The sequence below is a fragment of the Nesoenas mayeri genome (assembly GCF_963082525.1).
Source record: "Nesoenas mayeri genome assembly, chromosome: 2".
NCBI classification, from domain to species: Eukaryota; Metazoa; Chordata; class Aves; order Columbiformes; family Columbidae; genus Nesoenas; species Nesoenas mayeri.
The window spans coordinates 35,873,865-35,899,733 of NC_137543.1; the positions used below are offsets into that span (position 1 = coordinate 35,873,865).

Genomic DNA, 25,869 nt, shown 5'->3' on the forward strand with positions numbered 1-25,869 from the left:
CTGTTCTGTAGGCTCTTTAAAAAGCCTTTCTGTAGGATGATTGAAACATCTCTTGGGTGTAATCCTCCATGTAAATGATTTTATTTTTTTGCTAATAAGTCTTTTCAAGTAAGTTGTGTCGAGGTGTCAGATCAGAGAGGTTTTCTTTCTGTATACAAAAGTGAAAATAAAGTTTAGATGCAATTGTAGGGGAAAGATTCTGCAGCTTTCTGGTAAGTGTCAGTCTGTCATCCCAGTTAGAGATGGTATAATAGAGATGGGCTAATCTGAATCTTTCATATCACACTTTGCTGAGTGACTTGATGTCTTGATTCTCTGTGGGAACACATCTAAGGCTTTTCTTTGAATATTGACACCGGTTAGATAATTGATTATATCTTATCACTCTTCACTGTGTGTGAAAGTCAACATGTATCTGTACATAATGGTTGCATAATGGCATCGGTAGGCTGGTCACTTTTCTGATGTATGTAGAAGTGCTTAGCAAAGGACATTTTTAATGAGGAATTTATTTTCTTTTTCCCATAAGAATACTGTTTCATGTTTGTAATGTTATTTGTTAGCTAATTGGGAAGAAGTGGGTTTTTTTTGCCTGCAAATGTGTTGTCTTTTCTGTTCATTCAGAGCTCATTTATTGTGTGATGGGATGAAGCATCTTTGGCAAATCTCAGAACTGTCTGATATCTGTTTCTAACATGGTCACTGCCTTGGAAAGATTTTAATTTAAAGCATTTCTTATGTAAGTCAGAAATGTAAAAGTGCTAAACTGATATTTATTGCTTTTAGCTAGAATTTTGTTAAAGTTTTAATAAAATTTAAAATTTATTAAGTGTTTTAGAACTGCTATAATAAAGCATCTTTTTAAAATTAGTCTTTTTCTATTTTGAGAACATAGCTTCATTTTTCCTCATCTCTCCTGTCTGCTTAATTAATTAAAGGGATCAGTATGGCTTCTGTTTACATCTCTGTGGCCTGAAATTATTTAATTGTCCTGCTTTGCTGTTTTATTCACTATATATAGAAGGAAAATGAAGTCATTGTGGTGTGGGTTTGTTTGTGTTTTGTTTTGTTTTGGGTTTTTTTGTTGGTTTGGTTGTTTTTTGGTTTTGTATGTGTATTTGTTTTTTTTAATGTGTGTCAGAGACAGATTATGGTACTAATTTAATAATGCCCTTCTTATGCACAGCAGATCTTTTGGCACATGAGGAGTAATGATGGTAGTAGACTGGGGCGTGTAAGATAAACTGGAGTCCTTGGGCAGCGATGCAGGGTGCCAGCAATTCCAAGGCAAAGCACTTTTGTTCCTAACTGATGCCATCAGCAAACCAAACCAGCCAATTTTTTATGGAATTACAACGACATTCCACGGGTAATGTTGACAAAATTTAGGGATTTAATGCATCTTTGAAGCCCAAGTAAAATTATTTTGGAGGGTTTTAGCGATGCTGGGCTTTTATTAGAGCAAAGTGCTGGAGTTCTCCTGCCCTGCGTGCTGGTATGCACATGGCAGTTCTGTAGCTGCGTTAACTCGAGTGCAGCTGGGATTAACTTGTGCTGCAGAATAGTGAAGTAGTCCCCAGTTTTGCCCCTTTCTGCTTCTCGTTTGAAGATTCTCTTCACTTTCCATTCCAATAGAATGAAGATGGTGGTGAAGGAAGTGAACTTTATGGTAAAGAAGAAAAAAGTATGTATACAAATACTGATGATTTTTGGTTTTTTTAATGTTAGGAAAGTGAACAATTTACATAACTCAAAAAAAATCCAAATATAAAAAATTACAGAATAATGTTGTTTTGATTTTTTAAATTATTTTTTAGATTATTGACTGATCTTTTATGTGGGGAAGCTCCAGGAGTTAGAAATACATGGTCATTAGGGATTGTCTCATTCTTTTCAATTCCTTGGTGAAAGGAGTCTCTTAAAATTCACTTTTTGGTATAAGGAAATTGGAAAGTAGCGTGTGAAGGAAGAGCAATAATGCAAATTGGATGAATATGTTTGTATGAAGAAATGTGAGTGAAATTATACTAATGTTTTTGATCCAGAAGAACCTACTGTGAGGAATATTTGCTTCCATAAGAAAATCTTTCCCTTTGTTTGAAAAAATAAACTAAACAAAAGTGTCAAAATGCCACCAGCAGAAAAACCCCACATCACATGCCAATTTCTGATTGGGAAACTGAAACAGATCTAAGCGTATTGAGGACATCTGATTGTCAGAAATGGTGTCACTAATTATCTGTGATTTTTAGGCAGCCCTCAGGGAAATTATTTTAAGTGTTAATGACAGAGCATAAGATTAAGATCTGCTAAAGTCACGCTACAAATGAGAACAGTTGACCCTCCAGGAGATGAGGAAGAGGAGAGGAGGATATTGTGGGAGATCTCAACCTGAGGGGTAAATACCAAGTGCTGGTAGTACCATAACTCTGGGCATTATAGAGATGGCAGCTTCCTTATGGAAGACATTTTGCACCCTGCTCTGAAAAAAGGACATTACATCCCACTGTGTGAAACAGAGGAGGACTGAATACACAACTGAAAAAATTGCTGTGAGTTTCAAGGCATGATCAAGTCTGAACTAGTTGGGGAAAAAATAAATTATAAAGCTAGGTGCACATAAATTTGTGTATATTTGTGTATTTCACACTGAAGAAAGTGTGAAATACACAAACGACAAGCCACATGATTTGAAAAAGAATTGCTTTAAAAAAAACCACAACAGCAAACCAACACTCTGCAGATGAAAAATGATAGTATAAAACCCCTCAGTATTATGAAGAGAATGAAGGCAATTTGGGAATGGAGTGTCACAAATCAAGGTGTGTGCAGGGGGAAGAAGATTGAATCTAAATCAGAAGCTTGTGATTGCAGAAAATAACAAAAGAAAAAGCAAAGCAAGCCAAGGAAAAAAACTGTAACTTAGCAATTAACAATAGAGAAAATGAAGAATGTATCTCTCTTGTATTTAAAACAAAAAAATCACCAAAACCTAAAACAAATAAAAAACCCAAACCAATCAAAACCCGCAATATGTTGTGGTATTGTGAACTAATGATAAAACACCTTTCCTGTCCTGGCTGAGGAGGCAACCAAACAGCAGAGCAGTTAGTTTGCCAATTTCTGTCCATTCCTTTGTGAGATTATCTGCAAAGCTATCTGTACTGAAGATGTTGGGTTTTCTTTTCCATTCCACACACACCTCCCAACCCATTACATGTGCAAAATTTAGATATATTTGGAAGAAGTTTAATATTGTCTTGGGCAGGATGAGCTGCCTATTCTAGACTTAACAGCCTGACTCCAACCTTAGATAAAATCGAAAAGGCTGACCAAGTACTTGATTAACCAGGAATTAAAACAGAGCAACTTAATTAATTGCCAGCCAATATAGTTTATGTGACAAGATCATCTCTGATTTTATCTGGACCAACAATTAGTAGTTATAATGTAATATGCTACAGTACAATACAAAAAGAGCTCAGATAAAGTTTAGGTGACTAAGTGCAGAGATTGCTGCCCAGCTCCTTCCTTTCCTCAGTGGTAGCTGTGCAAGGACAGTACAGTGTTCCCTTATACGTTTTAAAAAATATATTTTGTTTTGTTCTTTTAATCCGGAGCCATTGAAAAACAAAACAGAAGTAGCCTTGGAACAAAGAGTAGGAATCAAGACTTTCTTCTCCTTAATAGAGCTCTCTAACTTCAGTCTAAAAAAAAAAAGGTTGTGTATGTGATCACATTTTGCCCATATTTCCTCCAGTCATTCTGCACAGTGAAATACATATAAAGAGAGCGCAAATGATGAGGATTTGGATACTTTCAGGATTTAAGGTATAATTAGATCCATAGTTGCCATTCATTCTGGATACATTTTTAGATGGCTGTATGGACCATACAGTTGGAGTTGATGTTGCACAGAATTTTAAGAAATTAGAATAAGGCAAAATCAAAGGGATAAATACCTTCTATGGTAATATTGGCTAATGAAGATGTTCTGAATGAGGAATCGTTTAGCAGAAAACGAAGTGACTGATTTGGTCATATGCCCTTAGATATTTGTGTTAGAAATAGATCTTTGTTATGAAAAATGTCTGCAAATGATACAAAAATTTTAAAAATCATGAATAATGGGGAGAACAAGCAACTACTAGAGAGCCCTATGGATTGCTTGACAAGTGATAGCAAGGTAACAAAATGTGCATTTGAATAGTCAAATATGTGTCCTACATGCAGAAACTAAATTACAAAGGTTAGAAGGGTGAAGGTGAATAATCAGCTGAACCCAGAAGTTCCTAAATAAGCCCGTTGAAAAGGACTAATACAAATGTGGGTGTGTAGACAGCATAGAGCAGAGGAAAGATGATTGCAGTAGTCGGGATGTTGTATAATTTCTGTATTATGCTATGGTAATTTAAATTGCTGTCACCCACAAGTTTGGTTCATAAATTTGAACTCCTCCAAGTCAAATCTTTTGATGAAAGAATCAGAAAAGAGCAGAAGGAGCTGAGAACCTGGACATGCTTCCCTTTGAAAAGACAAGGCTGAAGTTGGAAGAGATGGCTGTCATCTGCCTCTGCATTCCTACACAAGGAACAGTTCTGCAATAGTGGGCCAATAAGTTAAGCAAACAAATCTATAAGCAGATCCAGGGGCAGGAAGTCTAAATAAATTTAATTCAAAACAAAAGGTGCATGTTTTTATTGGAAAGATAACAACAGCAGAATATTATATTGCCGTATACAGGAGTGGATTTCACAGCTATTTTTAATCAAGATCAGATTTTTTTTGTGAAGTAAAGCACTACTTCAAAGATTAATTTAAAAAATACTTTAGTTTTGTTACATGCAGTAAGGTTTTTGGATCACAGTAGATTTTCTGGTTTACTAATCTGTGCTCTCTAATGTGATCAGGTGTTTCCTTACTACATGTTAATAGTGTGAGTCTCCTTCAAAGGGAACCCAAAAGAGACGGTAGAAAACATCATCATATGAAATCCCCACTTCCCCAGCATGATAAACATCTGGTTCTTTGTAGGAGACTTGAATTAGTTCATTATTTTAAGTTCACAGACATCTTGAAGTGGGGCTGTGTAATTTACACATTATATTTGTATTAAAACTTGTGCTAGTAGTCCTTAAATGAACAGTTCAGCAACAAATACGATGCCAAAGAACCAGAGTTGCCTCTGCAGTATATTTTTGATGTTTTTCACATTTAGTTGAGAAGTTTTTCATCAAATGCCCCTGTTTACAAAATGGATGCTTTATTCTTTCAAACATGGTTTACTTAAATTAAGAAACATTATCTTCTCTATTCTTTCTCTCTAAAGCCTGATCTATTAATATTTAAATATAATTTTGGCTATAACCTTTTATATATAAGACATAGAAACCTATTTATATACAAAATATGTAAACAAGTAGAAACATATATTTATGCATTTATATAAAAATAAAACTCGCATAAAAAATTGTGGCCTGTAAAGCTGACAGCCCACATAAAAGGGGCAAAGAGTTGGAGAAGGTTATATTTTAAGCCAAACTGTTAGTATAATGTCTATAATTTGTGTTGACAGATCTTTGCATGAATATGAAATCTGATTTTCAGTTGCTTCCATCTTTACCAAGTTTTTTTGTGGTAGGTGTCTACCTACAGCTGAATTAATAGATACTTGTTCTGTATTTTTTAGTGGAAAAATTCTAGCTGTTTTTTTGAATGAGACTGGCTAAAGCTGTATTGTGTCCTTTTTTAGCAGTTCGGTAGACTGTATGCTTTGGAGTGAAAATTTAGGTTATTTTTTTGGATTAAAAGATACATTTTGCAATGCATTTTTTTCTGTCCCCAGGAAAAAAACAAGCAAACTTGGTCAGGGTGTAAGCTTTAAGATACTTCAATATCAGTAGTTGAAACACTGGGAGATGTTGTCCGTAACAAGTAAACTTGCGCTTTGCTCAGCTTCTTTTGCAAAATAAGTGCATTATCTGCATGGACTAGCTCTGCCCTCTTTTCTTGACGTTTCTTATTCCAGGTGGGGAACATGGTGCTTGGCCAGGGGGATGGCAGGTGGGTCTGAGGGCTGAGAAGGAAGGGAGAACCACATTGGATCGAGCTGCAGATGGAGAGGCAGTTCCATCCAATGGTACTGTGTGTGCCAAAGAGGAGGTGGGGTAACATATTTTCAGAAAATAGTCTTATTTAGGGATGAAAGCAAAGATTAGAGACTTACTGTCTTTCTGCTATTCATAATTTCTGTAAAAGTAACCCATGTGAGCACGTGGCTTCTTGCTTGCCTTGTGAGCTTGAGATGCTGGAGATCTATTCTGGAACTGCGAGGTATTTGCTCATCGTGACTTCATCGTGCTTGCAGTCATGATGCCAAGTGACAATTTGTTATTGTTGCTGTTGCTTTTTTCCAAAACCCAAGAAATGACATACCAAAAGTCTGGCACAGAAGTTAGAAATGCCAAAATTCACATTGTTTGTGCAAGTGTAGTTCAGTTCCTTGGCTTCATATGTGTAATGTCACAGGCCACAGGCTTTGACTTTGCCACTGTGTTGTATTTTACTGCTGGATTTCTGTTTTATTTAGCACATATGATGGACCTGTTCTTTGTAGGGGTGCTGTTGGATTGCTGTCTTAATGATAGAAGAAAATGGATGTTGAGAATAGAACTAGGCAAGGATTGCAGTCAGAAAAATGCAGTCTCTGGACCAAGGCAACTGTAAAGAACTGAATTCTGCCCCGGGCTCTGCCACCCACTTCCCGTGTGATGCTCGCTTGCCACTCAGCTTTTTAGGAGGTCGGCACTAAATAGGTGTCTTGCTTGCATGTGCTCGGCTTTGGACTGATTTGCAAAAATGCTGAGTGCTCAGGATTGTCAAGGAGAAGCTGTACTTCGAGTCAGGAGATGATGTGCTTTGAATATTTAAATAAATATATTTCCTGAGTAGTCTGGAAAATAAGAGCCTAACTTTCTATAAAAGCCACCTACGCGTATATGCTGCCTGTTGCTCATGCGAGAAGCAGGCATAATGCTGATCCTACACATAAATGATGCTGTAAGTGAAGCAGGTCAACTTACTGATGAACTTCAGACAAAGTTTTCTCAGGAAAATAATCGTCGCCACTGGACTGTTCTGAATAGTGCAATAAATGATGCGTGCAGTCATGCAGTGGGCAATGAAAGAAAAGAAAGACAAAATTTTGAATATAATGAATATTGTACTGAAGTATAGAGGTCAGCACAATTGGAAAAAGGCATGTATGTGGTTAAATGCATTATAATTCATCCATGTGAGCAGACTGATTTGCTCAGGCAAGCTAAGTTAGGTCCTAACTCAAGAGCTTGATTTTTCTGTTCCTCTGCTCTATTTGTTTGAGTGGTTTTGGGGTACATTAACATGGAAACAAAGTGAATGCGATGGTAACTCATGTTGTCATGTGAAACCTGTTTTGGGTGGTGCAAAGGGATTTTGTGAGGGTTTTTTCATGCTTTTTCCTCTTGTGGTTTTATAACTTAACTCTGTTGAACACTGAAAAGTTTTATGTGGATGGAAGGAAAGCAGTGTCTCTTTCAGATACCAGAAAGAAGTAGCCCTGGAATCACTTCCACTTGCTGTCTGCAGATGGTTTTAATGGCTTTAGTCTCCTGCAGATACTCAGTTGCACTCACGCCAAATTACCTATTATCTGGTAACTGGTTATAAATACCAAGGGATAAAACAACTCTGAAGAAAGCTAATTTACGGTTGGAACTCCAGATCTTCTCTCATACGTATTAAATGTTGTATTTCATTCCTCAGTTCATTGCCTTCAGCCTTTTGTCAGGTGTTTGGGGTAAGGGAAGCCAAAATGCACTGCCCGAGATGAAAGCTCCTGGGACAAAACTAGGACCCATAGGGGTATTGCAAATACAAGCAAGTACAGAATTTGCTGATGCTCAAAAGTGTGTGTAATGGAGGGGTTTATTCTGTCTCTGTGGATGATTAGTGCACACATGTTGTTTTTTTGAAGTTGTGTACTTTAAGAGACATCTTAAAAGCTCAGAAAGAAAATTACTGCTTTGGAACTGAAATAAACATTTAAGAATGGCCAATATAGGAAACATCCGTACCATATCACAGAGTTTGGTTAAAACTTGATGTACCTCTTCCTCCCCCATCTAATAAACAACCAAATCTTCATTAGCTGCTGTACTTGTGAACAGCCACAAGTAAGTTATCAGATGATCTCAAATATCTGGTGCATATGTAGCAGAAAGGAAACCAGTCTGGGACAGATAATGCAGAGTATTTTTTGTGCTCTGCCATGTGAAGGGAGACTCTGCAGTTCAAGAAATCCAGATGTACACATAGTAAATTAAAATGCATTGAAGATCCAAACATTCAAATGAGTAAACCTGTAAGAATAACCAGTATTGCTTGGGATTGTGTCTTTCTGCTGTTTTTCTTCTGTTCGGGAATTTGAAGGAAGAAGGACTTTTGTGGTTGGTGGTGGTTGTTGTTGTGTGGGTGTTTTTTTGCCAGGAGGATGGTACTACTCAGAATAAGGCTTAGTATCCCTCTGTTTTCCACCCTGAGATGAGGGGCAAGTATATTTTTCTTGGAACCAGGAAATCAGTTTCTTCTGATGATGTAAAAGTACAAAGCTAGAAAGCAATAGAAGATGAAGGATTAAGCAATTACAGGAACCGTGAAAGGTAATGTGCACACCGGAAGAAGTGCGTGTTTTCAATGGCTAACACTGTCATCAATTGAGATCATATAATGTAATTTTAATCTTAAAATTTTGCTGTTCCATTGTCAAAACACCCAATTAAAAAGACAGTTTTGTTAGACAAAACGATTTTGCTCAGAAGAGCTACAGCAAATGGATAATTAATCAGCACTGTAGCAGAGCTCTGCAAATTTTTGCTTGCATTATTGATAGTGACAGCCAAAAAATCCCAAGGAAACAGAAGGGGACAGTTGATTTGAGATCAATTGATACACAGATGCTTTTACCTGTAAAGAAAAATACGATTCTTACATGCTGAAAGCATGTTTTCAAGCAGTTGCTTGCTTTTGAATTTTAGGTAGTGTTATGGAATTTGATTCTAAATGTATTAACATGTACTGCTGGAAAAATACAGTTGTTAGATTTCCAGCAGTCAAATAGTATTAGTGGTCCCAAAATGTGCCATTGGTTATAAGTGTTTTTTTTCTGGGCTTCAGCCTTTTCTGTTGATAATGCTTGATGCTTGTGACCATGTGTTCTCTGAGCATCCCACTGCATATATTTTGCAACAGAAGTAGATAAAGATTTACAGGTGCCTTTTTGGCATTAATGCAGATGCTTCTTGCAGTGAAAGTTGTAGTGAGAAAACTCAGGGTCAAACCTCGCAACCTTATTTGTTGATGTTGCTGCTGTTAACTGAACTCAGTACAGTCCTATACACCCTTGTGAACTTAATGCTCTTGCGTTTCCTACTTGAGCTTTCTCTTCGATCTCTGAGTGATTTTGGCACATCTCTGAATAAGGACTCAAACCCAATTACTTTTCCAAGTAAGAGATTTTCAGCAAGTTCTTCCCTCCTTCCCCCAGCCTTCTGAACTGTTTTGAAGACTGGTTTTTAGAAACGCCAAGCTGCTGCATCTTGGTCAGGATATAACCTTTTTTTGGTCTGTGTCCACTGCCAACTTTAAAATTAAAATGAAAGTGAACATTTCTAGTCAGTTTAAATATCTTGTGGGTTTTTTTAATGTTATATTTAAACATATATGTAATTACTGTTTAGTTTTGCCTCCCCTTTTTTCCTATTCCAAGGAAGCTTGTTTGGTCAGGTATTTAAAAATAACCCTCTGAGAAGAACTCCTGGAGTCATGTTTACTTGTGCAAAGCCCCAGCTGAGGTTGTCCTCACATTAAGCCACGGAAAGCTCTGGGTTGCTGCTCCCAACTCTCTGGGGCCAGGCCTGCAACACCGTGTTGGTGCTGCCACGTGCTCCTGCTCGTCCCTCAGCCAGCCCCTGACTTGTCGCAATAGCCAAGTTTTCCTGCGACAAGCATGACTGGTCGACTTCCTTTGCTTGTTTGTAATGCCCAAGCTTTCATGTAGTGTCTCTTCAGCATCCCAGCTGGACAATTGCTCTGTGCCAGCCTTTCCTGTAGCCTTCCATGCCAGGTCCCTGTTTGTTCCTTCCCTTAAAAAAAGAACAGAACACCACAACAGAATCTTCTTAGAACTTTCAAGATAGGGACTACAGTTCTCACACACTTAGAATACTTTGGTTAGTGCTTTGGTTAGGGTATTAGTATAATTTGTCTTCTTCGGGCCAGTGACTTGCACTAAAGTTGCTACTAATGGCTGTAGAGCTGGGGTGAGTGGAAACCATTGCAGGGAGCCTTGCAGGGCACTATTGGGAGATGCTTGGTTGAGCAGGATTCGTTCTTGGGTTTAGTTACCATGATAGGCTTGTATTTGCATACAGATTTCCTTTGTTTTTCCATGAATCTGCTCTGACTAATCCTTTGGCCTGTATTTCATTAAAAGTGTTGACTGCAGAATGATGGTTTGGTAAGAGATGAAACAAAACTTTTCCTTTTTTCCTTTGCATGTGCATGTACAAAATAAAAAGTACAGGATGACCTTTTTTATTTGATAATTAAGAATGTGCCTGATGTTGTTAGGAAAGCTATAGTCTAAGAATACAATTCACTGGTCTTTTTCTAAATTAATGCCAGTATGGTGTATCAGTTCTCACTCCCACTTATCCTCTTATTCACTCCCCTTCCTATCCATCCCCCACTGCTCCCTCCCTATTTTTAGAGACAACACAAAGCTGTTTTGCTTCAAGTGGGGGACAAAGATTAGGAGAGTTTTAACGTTTTGCAGCAGATTTCTAGCAAGCAGATGAGCTATGTTTGCAGATTTTACTCCTACAATCGGTCTAAATTGTTTCTACATTGTATTCATGAGTGCTGCGTTTGTTTACCTCTAAAAAATTTCACTTCTTACCCTCAGGCTATCAGCAAATTGCGGCTGAAGTTTGAATTGTGGCGAATCTGTGTGTAAGGAGTACAGATTCGCTTCTTCTCCGTATGAGAAATGGTGGTGTGTAATGTTCCCTGCGCTCCTGCACAAATGAAACAAAATTCAGAATCTCTGCGCTCCTGTGATCTGCAGACTGCATTGTGAGGAGAGGAGTATTAAAGAAGGCTGTTTATGTGGTGGTGATAAAAATCACACATACTTTCAGGAGACCCAGAGACCCTGCAGGTTTTATTAAACTTGGAAGAAAATCACATCTGTGTTTGCATATTTATCTATATCGATAAATATTTATAACTGGCATGGAGAGGTGTTGTTAAGACTGCTAATGTTTACGTTTGCATCAGATGCAGATCTGCAGCATTGCGAACTTGATACTGGATGAGGATACTGGACTTCTAGGTTATGTGAAGCATACCGAATGTTTCAGAATAATTATTTGTTTACAGTACTTAATAATGTGGGAAACATTCATGCATTAGTTTTCAGTTCCTTTTATCTTAAAGAACACAATAGAATCTGTTGCTTAAAAAAAGGGACGATTCAAGCAAATGTTGTCAGTATAGACAGGTACAGAGCAGTCTTGGCATAGTGAGAATATTTCAGTTGAATAAAATAATTAATTCTTTCAGCTTTAAAGTCTGAGATAAAAAAGTGTTGTGCGTGCTATTATTCATAAACTTCTGCTATAGAAAATGTAAGTTTCTGCTACAGAAAATGTAAGAATGTGATGCTGGGTGTGTTTACTGAAAATTGAAGTTTAACATTTTTCCCTGGATGTAATATAGCGTGCACCTGCACAAGGCAACACATTTTAATCAGTTCATCAAGGCCATCTAGGAATCTGTCCTTGTAGTTAAAAGCAAGTCGATCACTCCACCCTGGTAGTTTTCCTCTTTCCTGAAAGCCCCATCCTTCTGAAGAAAAGTTCTTTTTGCTATCTCAGGTTGCGATCAGCACCCATTCAGCTTAAGGCCGTGCCTGTCAGTCCCGTGACAAATTCTGGCTACTCTGCAATCACGAGTGAGGTGATGAAACTGGGACTTTAAGTAGCATAGGTGCATGCAGTGGAGCAATCAGAGTTATTAAAATTTAAATAGTTACCCAGCTTGCTTATCCACCATTATAGGAGATCTTGTTTTATATTTTATGCAAACTTATCTAGCAAAAAACCAAACCAAACCAAAACAAAGAGATCTTAGATTTTAATGAGAATTTAATTTGGCACTGCCATTAGGTGTGTTGGTTCTTGGGTTTTGTGTGTGTGTTGAACTCTCAGTTCAGGTTTTTGCTTCCTTTTATAAAGGGTTGCAGTAACACTCTTTGGAAGACACCAAAGGTTTGTCTTTTGTGAAGTTGATACTGATAACAGGTTGTAAAGGATTATGGAATCTGCACATGGCTCAATGCATTTGGGCTTTTACAGAGCAGGTTTGACACCCAGCCAGTTTTGGTCTCTGTAGACCTAATAAATGAAAGAGATTTTTCCACTGCCCGGTCACAGAAAACAAAAACGCAGCTTACTGAATTGGCTGGTCACTGCCAGTTTAGGAAGAAAAAAAAGTCATTTTCTTGCCTTGTATAATAAAAGCAGTAATAATTAGTAGAAAGCAGAAAAACAATCTCATATGCTTTTTGTCCAGTATTTCAAGCCTTAAGAAAAAATCTTTTTTATGTATGGTTGTTATAAGAACTTTTGAGAACTTTAAGTGTTAAACTTCAGCAATCAAATTGCATATTTTCAGACAGCTCTTAAGCAGAGGGGTTGTTACAAGAGTCTCTTTCAGGGTTAAACTGTTGCTTTTCAAACTCTTTCTGACACCTCCCCCTATGAAAGCAAAATAGTTCTCCTTTTCTTCTTTTTAAATTCAAAATAAACCTATAATTGGTTTATAGGACCTTGCACTCAAGTTGATGGCATTTCTGCCCGTCTGGGATGCAGAAATGGAGGAAGGAGGGGAGCCCCTTGCATCTGGTTAGCAGATCCAGCTCTGTAATTGTCTGGAGATCAAAGAACCATTTGATGGTGGCCGTTAACACCTTCCAGCATAATATCCCCAGCTCCCTCCCTGCCCATCCTCCTAGTGCTGCTCAAAAAGTTGGCACCCTGAAAGACTTACCTCCTGAACGGAAGGAAGATAGATGGGATGAAAGAGGAGGCAGAAGAAATGTGAGGTGGGAAGCCCTGGTCGTCCCAAAGGGTGATTTACGAAACCTTTTGCAGGCCATTGATAAGAATGGGAGGCTAGCTATCCTGCTGACAAGCAAGAGGAGAAAAACAGAGGGTTGGGCATGCCAGCTGGCCAGTTATTAAAAAAACCCAAGCAATGTGGCATCTAAAGATGATTGGTTTGCACACTCAGATGCCCTGTGTGTGTGCAGCAGTACCAGCCATGCCAAGGGTACGGAACAGGAGTCTGCAGGGCCATGGCCAGGCCTGTGCACCAGCCTCTCTACACATCCCTGGGGGGTGGAGTGGCAACTCAGAAAACTGGAAAATTCAGTTGTCTCATTTGCAGTCATTAAGACAGCAGTAAAACTGGCCTGCCTGGTTAGAAACCAGTTGGGTAGCAAACATATAAAAGGCCCTTAGCTTCCTAAAAAAGTGGCTGAAGGGAGGAGTAGTGCTTGTGTGACTCAAGGGGTGGATGAGGTGGGTCAGTAGTCTGAAATAGAGGAGGGTGGAAACTGGAAACGTGACACAGGGGTGTTCAGGATGCTCGGAAGAGGTGCGATGAGCGTGACTGACAAGTCATAGCAAATTGTGAAGCTCTCTTTACCTCCTTTAATTTATCTGTAGTCAGAATTACTTTGCACCCTATCTTGCATGGAAGCATTACTTTAACTTGGTGAAGGCTGTGGACTGAAGTTGCACTGAGCTGTAGATACAGCAGGAATCCATTTACTTTTGCTTCTACTTAAACTTCAGGAACACTTGAAACAATTAAAATATTTCTATCTCTTGTAAGAGATGCAACTTATTCCGTTTATATTCAGCAGAAACAAAAGCAGTTTCCTCATTTTTGGAGGTGTCTGCAGAAAGATCCTGGAACCAAAAAAGAAAATGATTCATCAAATTTAGTCATAAAATTGGAGCTGTTTTGATTTTTAGAAGAACTGAGGAGAATATTTGGGGCAGGTTTTTTTAACCAGTATTAGAAATTATATATGGTTTATAGTTTTATACATCATGTGTTTATCTATATAAATACATGTGTGTAGTACAAGCTACCTGATGTTTTAGTAAATAGAGTAGAATTATCTAATTTAAAACTTGTATTTAAGTGCTGTACGTTCTTTTTTAAGTAGAAATTAATAGGATTAATATATAATAATTATTTTTTTCTGTATTATAACTGCCACTGGAGGTATGTACTAAAACCATTTCACATTTGGGAGATTATGCGATAAAGAAGCTGTTTCTTTATCCGGGTTCCATAGTGAGTTGCCAATGAGTTGGCTTAAGGGGCTGGGGAGAAGGATTTTTGGCAAGAAATCCAGAAATAATAGAAACCAGGCAGCTCAATTTGAACCAAAATATTGAAGTTACTGTTGTTTTTTTTCCTCTTTGTTGAAATATTTACAAAAACTTTCATAGCTGCTGCACTGTCCAGTTTGAAGTGTATTAAGTGTGTGGTGTTCATGGTGTCCAGCTGCACTGACTGAAGATAAGGGACGTCCCACTGAGACCATGGATGAAGAATGGGGCTTGATCCGGCCATCAACTGTACTGGGGTCTTTTTTCTGTCCTAGCACAAGGGACTATGCCAGTCAGGCTTGATCACTTGATGCTTCCTTAAGTTTTTGAGGGTTTTCCCCCCTGTTAGTAATTTTTCTCACTGGCTACTGCTATAACCGTGTGAAATTTAGTCATTTATAATTATGATGTATGATACAGTTCTGCCATACTAGCTGTAGACCGGTTACCATGACTGTCAGCCATGGATTACAGTTTGGAAACTGCTGTTGGGGTATTCAGAGATTCTTCAGCCTCAGGAGGAGATAGACAGGAGATGGCAATAGTCATGGGGCTGCAAACGCACATGGTTCAGAGAAGAGTTGTCTAGTTTAGACAAATATACTCACCTGACAGCAACCATGCCTGATTTCTAGTCTTTGGGAAGGAAGTGTTAATCTCTGTATGCAAAGTGGAGAAGCATCAGCAGGTGAGTGAGAAGGTTTGGTATGGCAGGATAAATTGATCTAATCTGGTAGGGGCAAAAAACTGGTGACTTCTGGAAAGGAGTCTTTTTTTCCTTTTCACTGTCATCTTCTCCACAGTCTTGGCCAGGTTGTCATGTTGTCCGCCTGTCTTGCTGGCTGTAAAACTTCTCTCAGCCTTTGGTGAACCGATTTAATTCATTACTCTACCAAAAAAAAGTTCAATACCAGATCAGTGAGCTGAACAGGTTTATTAAAGGACAAGATGAATGCAAGGAAAGGGACAGGATCACAAGAAGTTTTTAATAGTATTAATAGTCAGCTCTTAGGTTAGCACCCTGGTGTAACAGCACACTTTGAACATTTCTGTCCAGAATAATGTAGTGGTGTTTGGGGTATTTCCATGAGAGGAAGGATTTGTGGGTTCAAATAAGTGATCTCAAAAAGGAGATGATTAAGTATTACAAATCTAGCCCAGGGAGCTGAAAAGAAATCAGTGTATTACATCAGAACCATCAAACTTTGAGGCACCAAAACCACATTTGTTCACAGGGTGTCTGTTAGAAAACTCTCTCTGCTCAGTCTCATCATAGGTTTCAGGCTCAAAACCTACAATTTGTGGAGCTAAGCTACTGAAGTAGCAAGATGGTGTAAAAAAGGACATTTTGTTCAAAGAATCTCACACATTAGGCACAAACAGTATAATAGAGTTTAATGAACGTTGTTTTATTAAGGAACCTGTGTGTGACATGCGTTTTTGTATGTTTAGGAGCAATCAAATGTCTCAGTTCTCCTATTCGTTATTCTCTGCTCTGTGGATAACTTCTTGTGTCTTTGGCAAATGTATGAATTTTAGAACATATTTTTGAATTTCTGAAATTTATCTAGGTGAAAACTAAAGTCTAGTCTAAAACTAGTCAAAAAACGCTGTAGCAGAAAGGAGTTTCTGCTCACCAAAAGAAATGGTCACGGTGTGTTCCTGTGCTAAGCCATGATAATGAGAAAGGCGATAACTTAAAAGTTTCACTTTGTTAAAGTGCTGCCAAATGTGTGTCAGGAGTTGTCTTAACTCTGAGATATATCCTAAGAGCCAGTTTGGTGGCCAGAGAATCCTGTATGTGTATTTGCATGTAATCTAAGCCCTTTCTGTTAGCTTTCTATTCAAGATACCCTTATATCTGCGCTGTTACTCAGTTTTACTTTTATAACTGATTTGATTAAAAGAAAAAAATAAAATCACACATAAGTATGTTACTTCCAATTTTAGCAAATCTAAGATTACAGGGTATTATTTTGAAAACTTAACAGACTATAAGTAGATTTATTTTTGTTTATACCATATGGATAACATACTACTGTGTAGATTTACTGCTTGCACTGTAGCTGGTTTTGGCACTGTCATTCACAGATGAAGAAAAACTCTCTACACGAAGTGTGAGGTGAGTTTAAGTATTAGTCTAAAATAAGCGCTTGTGAAATGATCAACTAAAACATCTAGTCAGCCACAATATTGCCTGAGGTGCTTGAAATTGCTGTAGATCCTAAGAAGGTCAATGGGAGAAGTGAGTGATCTCCCTACAGTTGTGATACTTTGACTCGATTTGCACCCAGTGTCCCTTCGAAGCTGAGTTCCCTTGAACTCGCAAGGATGCTGGGGATGGGGTTGGCAGGAGAGGGTCGGTGTTGTGGATGCTTCGTGTGTCAGACAGACACGGGCTTCTTCTCATATGATGATGAGCCATAAAATTACAGATGTTGTGCCACAGCAGTGGCAAGTCAGTATTGGTAACTTTTATTTCTTCAGATTTTTCTTTAAATAATGTGCCCTAAGTCAATACAATCAATGGAATACACATATAAGGTTGCTATTTCATTTTAATCTTCTTTTCAGTGTGAGGACAAGCTGTGAGCAGCTGTGTACAATGTATTGTGGAGCAGTAACCTGAATGTGAGCGCCTGTTTATTTGCATAAGAACCATAATGTTTTATACTGAGATCATTGTATTGTGTTATTTGAACAGATTGAAGTAAAAGAGTAAACTACACTATACATGATGATCAATGCAAGAAGTAGTTTTTGTGTTGATGCTAGTTATATAGGATATTACATTTCTTTGAGATATTTTTTGAAATTAAGAAGGGAAGCATGATTTGGGGATTTTTGATGATTGAAAGTTCTAATATTGTAGGAAATTATGTTCGTTATGATGATTCAGAGAACAGCTTTCCTGAACAAACTTAATAAGAGAATTAATTTTACGACATAGAGGAGAATCCCTCGTCAAATGATGCCATTATATCGATCACAGCAAATATGCTATTTGCATTGTAGTGTGGCTTTTGTGGTAATTGTAGTAGTAAGAAAAATCTGCTGAAGGTTTTCAGGGAATAACTCGTACTTCAAAAATGCTGCAAACTACTTAAAAAGAAAATTAAAACAGGAAAAAAAGGGTGGGGGGGAAAAAAAAAAGAAAAAAAAGGAAAAAAAAAGGCAATCTTACCATGAATTAATGGTCTTGGATGAATCTTTGTTGTTGGGTAAGATGTTCAATACACTTCAGCCAGCTGGCTTAAGTCCTTGTGAGAATACACTTGTCCTAAAGAAGATTAGTCGTTCTGATGATTAGTTTGCTGCACTGAACCTCACCTTTTTCTTGACGCATATAGCAGAGTGTTTATATATTCACAAATCTTATATAAATACATGCAGTCCTAGAGCCTTTTCAAGCATTTCCTTTATCAGATTTTTATGATTTGTTGTACATTAAATCTTTCCTACTTGGTGTGGTGTTTTAGCCCATAAATATTGATTTTGATGACTAAACAATTAGGTTAGTTCATGTTAAAAAACCAACATTTTTAGAGTTCTGCTGGATTTCAGATGAGTTTTTAGGAACACTGTATAGTGGTCTGTAGGAACTAAATCTATTGCTGTTTCTTACAGCTGAGAGACAACTACCAGTGCCTGATACTTCTAATCAGTTGGGCAATGCTACATGAATGGAAATACTTTCTTCTCCTTTTAGTTCATTGAAAAAAAGTCCTTTGCTGACAGCAAATATGTTATAGTGTGCCAAATGAAATGGTGCGTGAAATTCTGCTCTCTTTTTTAAGGAAGAAGTTTAGTGTAGTTTCCATGATTGTACATTGAAGTAATGAAGTTTCATTCAACCTAATTGTATTTTGCATCTTAACTGTAACTAGTGATCAGATAATTATTCTGGTCTTAAAAAAAAGGAGAAATCTAGCTATTACAGATGCTGGATAGCCAGTTTCATTACTTAAATTGAATTCAAGATATAATAAAATTATTTCTTCGTAATTTTTGAAAATGGAAATGAGCTTTTAATGCCTCATTATGTTTTACACACTGGTGTTAAAGCTTTTCAGTTTATTTTTGTAATAAACATGGATGTTCTAGGAGTATGCACATGGGTCGCATATTTTTTTGCCATAGTTAATAAGTGCTTTTTGAAAATTAGGTAGATCAGATGTCTCTAGATTAAATACGATCTCACAAGAATAGTCAAGTCATTCCTTGAAAATTCTTATTTCTAATTGAAAAATAAATGTTGTAGTGTGTTTAATCCATACTATAATTTGCATCCCTCTATGAGCATGTGACAGTTTCTGTTTTCTTGGCCTGCTCTTCTGGATTGTGTTTGTGTAAATACAGAAGTATTTACAAGAGCCATTGAAAAGTTGTTGTCTTGTTTGCTATTAAGACCTCAGTTAAAAAAATCCGTAAATTGTATTTTGCTCTAAAAGAAAGCATTGTCTGTTTTGAGAGGATTTCTTCTTTCTGTATATTATCTGGCTATACATGTAAAGACAGTGTGCTGCATTTGTTTTTTATGCTAAGTGCTAAATAGAGAAAAGGAAAGAAAAAGTTTCCCAGAGTTTCATAGGAGAAGGTCGTTTCCCCTTCAGGCAGAGGCAGATGATCACAGGCAACAGTATTGCATGAAGTTACTCTTCCTTGTGGTAACTGATACACAACTGCTCCTAATTTAGTGCAAACGTGAAGTAAAGTGGATTTGCTTAAATTCTCTCTGTTAGCTGTGTGACCTTCATCGGGAATGAAGCTAACCCATTTTACTTCATTTTTTTTGTGGCCTAGAAGTATTTCCTGAGCAGCTGTAGTGTTTCAGGCAAGCATTGGTACTTCTAGGATATCAACACTGGCATCAGAAGAAATGGCTAGCTGGACCGCCTGCTGTTTTCTGACGGTGTGGCTTGAACGTAGCTTGCAGGCACACAACAAAACTGGTGGTGGAGACAAAGGTGTCTGGCGTGGCGTTTGCTCTGGCACTGTCCACCCTCAGCCGCTCCTCAGTTTGACCACCGGTCTCGGGTGTTAATCTTTGGGCAGTTCTAATTTCAACAAGCTGCATGACTTAGGCTGTTAAGGGCTGTAAGGGGAGTGCCAGGAGTTGAAATAAGGAAAGCTGCCCCATGCTTCCCAGTATAGGATGTGGGTTGGAGCTCTTTATAACTTTGCAAAACATTACCCTTTGGGGCTAGCCAGTTGCCTCTAGCTTTTTTTCTTTTCCCTGACAAAATTATTTAGCTATCTGTAAGAATGTGTGGAAGAAGTTATCTCTCATTTTAGAGTTTCCTTAAAAAAAAACAAAAGAGCTTTCTTTTTTTTCGTGTCCTTCCCTTTGAAGTAGAGAGCAGGAGTTAGAGGCAGCATGGGAAGCACTGGTGAGAGGCACTGGGGAAGAAGAGTGGTGTATGAGTCACAGCTTTTCCTTTGTCAGTGCTGTGAAAATCTCAGATCTAACCAAACTGCAACCTTCTAAAGAAATTACAGATTGTGTGAGAGCTGTATGGCCTGGAAAGGGAGGGGAGGCTGGGCTGGGAGACAAAATTGCTGCCTCGTACCCCAGTACCTGAGAGTCAGAGGTGGACTCGTAGGGCACTGGCACACCCTGGTGTGGTCCCAGCCCTGAAATACTGGAGGGTGTGAACAGGGGAGACAGGCCTAAGATGAGAGTGGGAGTTAATATGATATCCTTTTGGGGAAGAAAGGACAGAGGGAGGTGAGGGAGAGTCAAGGAGAGAGTGTGGCACTGCCAACCAAGGCTGAGGATAGGCTTGGCAAGGGCATTGAAGGTGGCAATGAAGGACCGGAGCCTGAATCAACGTGGCTCAGAGTCTTGATGAAAACAGGCAGAGGAGTTTACTCTGGAAGGTCCTTTTCTGTAGAGATCTTCGAATATAAATGAACAGTCTTTGATTCCAGTAGAAGCTCTTTGAGACTGTGTTTAACCACCACCTATGGCTGTTCACCATGCGGAGGATTGGCTTGCTTTTGTGACAATTTTACTCTTTTGCCACAAGAGCTACATGGTATATTAAAGATTTCAACCCCATTGCTGGTTTGAGTAGGTGTGTGTGTGACTGCGTCACATAGGGGTCTGATTTCTCTGTTTCTTTTTCCTAAAAGTGGCAGATGCAAACGTTTTTGCAGTGAGGCAGTGTTGAAGTCAAGGAATGTCAAAACTGAGATTGTCTTTGCAAAGCTCTTTCATTTGGCCCCTCCTGAGGAAGCCTCACAAATTAGCAACGTTTAACCACGTGCTGACGTGGTGTGTTTTTTTTTCTTTTCCACAGAACCCCTGCTTCGTTCCATGCACAGGATGGACCTGCTGTGGGAATGAATCTGGTTGATGCAGTGGAGAAGGCTGTTCTCTGTTATACCCCTGCCTCACTTCCAGCAGAAGCCGGGACGCGCGTGGCGGGCCAGGCAGGGGACCGCAGGAGGCAGAGGCCGTGCTGATGCTCTGTGCAGCTGCATGCTGCCCTGGGGAACAGGACTCTCTTCCCAGCTGTGCTGCAGACTTCCCAGGTGATGCTAGGTAAGTTGCTTAGTCCTGTCTTTTCTCCTGCCTTCTCTAACCTGTATGTGTCTTGCTTTGTTGCGGATTACTTGAGATCTTTGGATCTGATGTGGCAAAGTGCTGAGCACTGATAACTGCAAGTGAGGCAGTGAGGGTTGAGGTTTGAAAGTGCTATATAAAGCACAATGTAATGCTAAGTGCTGTGAAAAAATTAGCTCAGAATTGTGCCAAACTGGAGACAAAGTTATCTTCAGAACTGGAGAATCACTTTGACCTTAAAGCTGCCACCACTTTAGGTAGGAAGTTAGGAATAACACAGTTATTCTAAGTTAGGAGTAACAGATTAACAGTAGAACTAACCATTATGTTGATGAAGCACTCAGCTGCACCACTGAATTCACAAAGAAATTACTTGTTCCGTTTTCAAAAAAAAAATTGCGCAGCATGCAGTAAATAAGGTATGGGACTACCTGCCAAATACCAAGAGTAAAACAGATTACTGTTTTGATTAGTGGTAATTCTGTATGCTGAATGAAGCAGAGGTGCTGTGGAAATGGTATGACATGACTGCAGTGTATATCATGCCACAGAAAAAAACAAAGGCAAAGCTTAGGTTTCTCTAAAACTTACTTTACTGTAGATGCTTGTGTCGTGTAATATGATTTGGGGTGCAAGAAGTACAGCATTTTTTCATACTGTCAACTCGGATAATACATGTATATAAAACCAAAACGACACGTAAATTCATCATTCATCACAGGCACATGCCTCATGTGCCTGGTTATTGTATCGGATACAAAGTAGGCAGTGTTTGTAATGCCCACTATCAGAATGGCTTGAGGTCAGAATTTCATCTGCATTTCTTCAGGCTCAGGATTTGTGTAGTCCCAGTGCGATGTCCATAGCTCGCTACAATGCTGTTGTAATCTGTAGATAACAGAGAATTTTTTGGCTGAGGCATGGTTAAGCTAAATATTGTTTTAACTTAGCTAACGTACATGCAAAATATCTAACATTGGATCAGATTTTATGAATTAACCAAGAGCATGTCTTTGGTGCCTAGAAACATAGTGAGTGTGTTTGCCAGATAAGCTGTTACTTGCTGTTGCAGGAGAGAGAGAGACAGTAAAAGCTATGAAGCTTTGATAATGGCTAGATATTATATTAAATACACAGAGTAAGAATGCACGTTCCCCTTCCAGCCTGCTCATGGGGGATCTACTACATATGGCTCTGTGAAAGGCTGCAGTAATGCTGCAGGCGCCAAGCAGTATTTTTAACTGCTGCTTTCTAAGAAAACCCGAGGTATTTTTGTTTGACTACTGCCATGCAGTGCAAATGGTGCTTTAAACATAAACAAAAGTGGGGAGGGGGGGGTGGACGACGACAGACGACACCTCATGACAATCTGTTTTTTATGAGCAGAGGGTAAAAATGAAATTATTTGCTTTACCTAGAGTATTGAAAATCATGTTGCAATTGGACTGATGCAATAGCGCACATTACGAAAGGATGGCACAATTTGCAGAGCCCGCTGGAGAAAAGCAGGGTACTGGATGGGGGAGCAATTGTGGGCCTGCAGGGCAGCTCGCTGGAAGGGTGACGTGGGGAGGGTTATCGGCTGATATGGGGAGAGGAGTGCCAAAAAAAATAAAAACTCTGCCCTTGTTGCGTATCCCATAAAATGGGGGCAGGGGTTGAGGAAGGTGACTTGTTTTATCAATATGCCTACTTTGTTTCGGTGGCACGTCTGTTCCATTATGGAAAGTGTTTTCTGTTGTGTGAAGGAAAGAAAGGATGGGAATGGAAGCTGGTTTTGAGCTAATATGTTTTGAAAACTCCTAATAATAGTGGAATTTTATTCAGCACACTCTATTTCTACAATAGAAAAGTAAAATTCCTTTGGGTTAACTGCAACATCTGTTGAACAAATTGGTTCAGTTTCATGAGTCTGTTACTAATTCAGAGAAGTAGATGGTGTTTTATAAAACCAGTAGAGTCAGGGGGTTAGTGCCCCTATTCTTTCATTTTTTGACTATTATTAAAGTAGGTCATTTTGAAAGGTTATGTTATAATGAATACAGTAATACTGTGGTTAATATTTGTAGTATTTAAAGCTTTACCTTTGCTTTAATGAGTTTTCTTCACTGTTTCTAATCAAGATTACTAATATTCTTTAAAGTCGTGGGTTTCCAGCTTTTTATCAAGTTCTAAATAAAGAAGTCATTGTATAATTTTTTTAAAAAAACCTCTTTTGTTGAATTTCTACTCGTATTTCTTTGTTTCTGCAGTTTTTTTCTACTCTGTTTTACTTACAAGGTTTGAATGTTAATGAAATTTTAGTTACTCCTACTGCTGTTTTCTTGTTTGGACTAATTATTCTATGTCTGTAACTTCACAGTCGTGGGAGGAATATTGTAGGTGACAAATTAGTTTATGGCTTCACATGGTAGAAGCTAAGAATGTCATAACAGTTAACAGGCTGATGTCATATGAATTAACAAAAGAAGAAAAAGGGAGAGATATCAAACCATTTCCAAGGTTCTGTTCCCATGCATCAGGAATGCTCTAATCTCATACACATATATGTATCTTAAAGTAGTTTAGGTTTCTCAGATACTTCTCTTATCAATTTAATCACTGAAAGGATATCACAAGTAATGTTATTATGCAGATCAGATTAAGTTCTGTGCTTTACTGGTAAATATATAAAATCAATCCAAGTACTTCTTGTGTACGACTTGTAACTAGCTGTAATATTTGCTACATTTAAAGGGAAAACCTGAACTTTGAATGCAGACACTAAATGTATATATATATACACACACATACACATATATATATACACACATATATTATTTGTAATGCACATGTGGAAAATACAAGACTGGCATTAAGCATGTACATTCAATGTGATTGTAAACTGTGGCCTTTTCAGCTTTGTGGTCAGGGTGTCTGGCTGTTCAGAGTAGTTCAGTGTGTAGGTAATGAGAGATGTGAACGGAAGTTGATAATACTTTCAAATGTTACTTTAGCGGATTATTTCTTTCTTATTATGGCCATTTGTGAAGTTTTAGTATGTTAATTATGTTGTAATTCTGTTGTGTTTAAAGTAGAAGGTATTGCAAGTATAAATATAGAGGGACAGCAGCATGGGATGTCATTGCTTTTGAGGGATTGCTGGGTTGAGGAGGAATGGAGATGTACAGCTGAGTTTTGTGAAGGTGCACATGAGTATTTGCAACACAAGAAGCTGCCCCACTGTTGGTAAGATGTTCCAAACCACCTTGTGTCAGTTTTGTCCTTGGCGCAGCTCGCTGAAGTTGCAGATGACGTACATGAGATGAAGCGAGGGGGAAGTTTTGTGGCTTAAGTCCTGTGCCAAGTCTTTTTGAAGTTGCATGCAGCAGCTGTGCTGTAGCTAAAGAAAGGCTTTCTTTGCCTCCATCGTAACATCTGCATGATCTTTAACAGCAGAATTCTTCCACCATGATGTATCATACAGCTAATCCGGGCTGCCTTAATTAAGGTGCTGTGTTTTTATTATGTTTTTGTTTTTTCACCTTATTAGAAATACTCACATTACTTTTGGGGATAAGTTTGCAAAGATCTGGATTTGAGTGCTTCTGTGTGGAAACAGTCTGTTTCAATCAAAAACAGAAGGTCAAAAGAGGAGTTGAGATTTTGTAGCTCACCGAGGCTCTGAAGGTAATCTGGCGGTTTTAGACTGCACTGTGTGAATTGGATTTTTCTGTGTCCTCCCTTGTTCGGAGGACAAGGGCTGAACATGGGGCCAAGTTTTGTGGAGATGTCACAAATGTGGCATCATTGCAGCTAACCTTGGTCTGATGGCTTCCAGAAGCATGGTCTGCACCTTCCCTGCTGAGGTATTATCCCGTCTCCCTCGTGCCAGCGTTGCTGCCGCTGCAGCTCCAGAGTGCGTTGGTTCAGGGGGCCAAAGCAGTGGTCAGTTATAGCCGCCTTTTTGGTTGGGTTCCTGGGCTGGCTCTTTAACTCTTCGAACTTGCTGACTGCAGAGCTGGATAAACAGCAGAGCTGAAGATGACCTGGAAGAGGGAGGGCAGGACCAGCCTCTTCTAGTTGCAAATTGGCTTGTCTGCCACTTTGAAATCGCCTTGACTTGAGGCAGGAAAAGGCAACCGAGGGAAGTGTTTTTAAAGAAACGCATGAGTTAGACCATATGCTGTGTTTAGTTTGAAATGTAAGCAAAGAGAAATCAATAAATCAGGTATAATTGAATTTGAAATTTTAGCTCTAGCGTTTCTCTTCATTGGGGATTTTTGCATAAGGACTTTTAAACTGAAATTTAATTCTTCAGATTTGAGACTAAGAGGTCTGTATTTTTTCACACTTAGCACTGCAAAGCTGGCAGGTTCTCATAGTTAAGAGGGTGGGATCTAATGGTCAGAAATAAGAGATTGTGGTCTTGGAGAGCAAAACAAAGCTAGTAGAAGTTCTGACACTTCTCTGTGTTAAGGATTTTGGTGATCTTGACTATAAATATCTTGCATTTATAGGGAGTACTTCATTCTCAAGCAGTATGTCACGAACTAAATCTGGAAGAATACATTGTAAATTAAATGTGAGTGGGTTCTTTTTTTGTGAGTAAGAATTATCACATTTTATCATCAGGAATTACTGGATATGCGTTTGCTTTTCAGTTGAACAATGTGATCAGTCTTCCTGCTATAATCTCCTAGGAAAATGACTGTCAATGGAAAAGCAGAGTGCTGATTTATGTAATTGTACTCATTGCAGAAGTTTGGTTTGTGAGATCTAATTAACATAAATAAGCGAAGTAAGAGAAAAGCC

General features: G+C 38.6%; 1 protein-coding gene across 1 annotated transcript in view; it reads left to right on the forward strand.

Annotated features, from left to right (window-relative positions):
- The window catches only part of NCOA2 (nuclear receptor coactivator 2), a 187,225-nt gene that overhangs the window by 49,102 nt on the left and 112,254 nt on the right, over window positions 1–25,869 (forward strand). The window contains exon 3 of the mRNA XM_080338682.1: window positions 20,810–21,054. The gene's annotated coding sequence lies outside the window, so the exon portion shown is untranslated. The remainder of the gene's footprint in view (window positions 1–20,809; window positions 21,055–25,869) is intronic.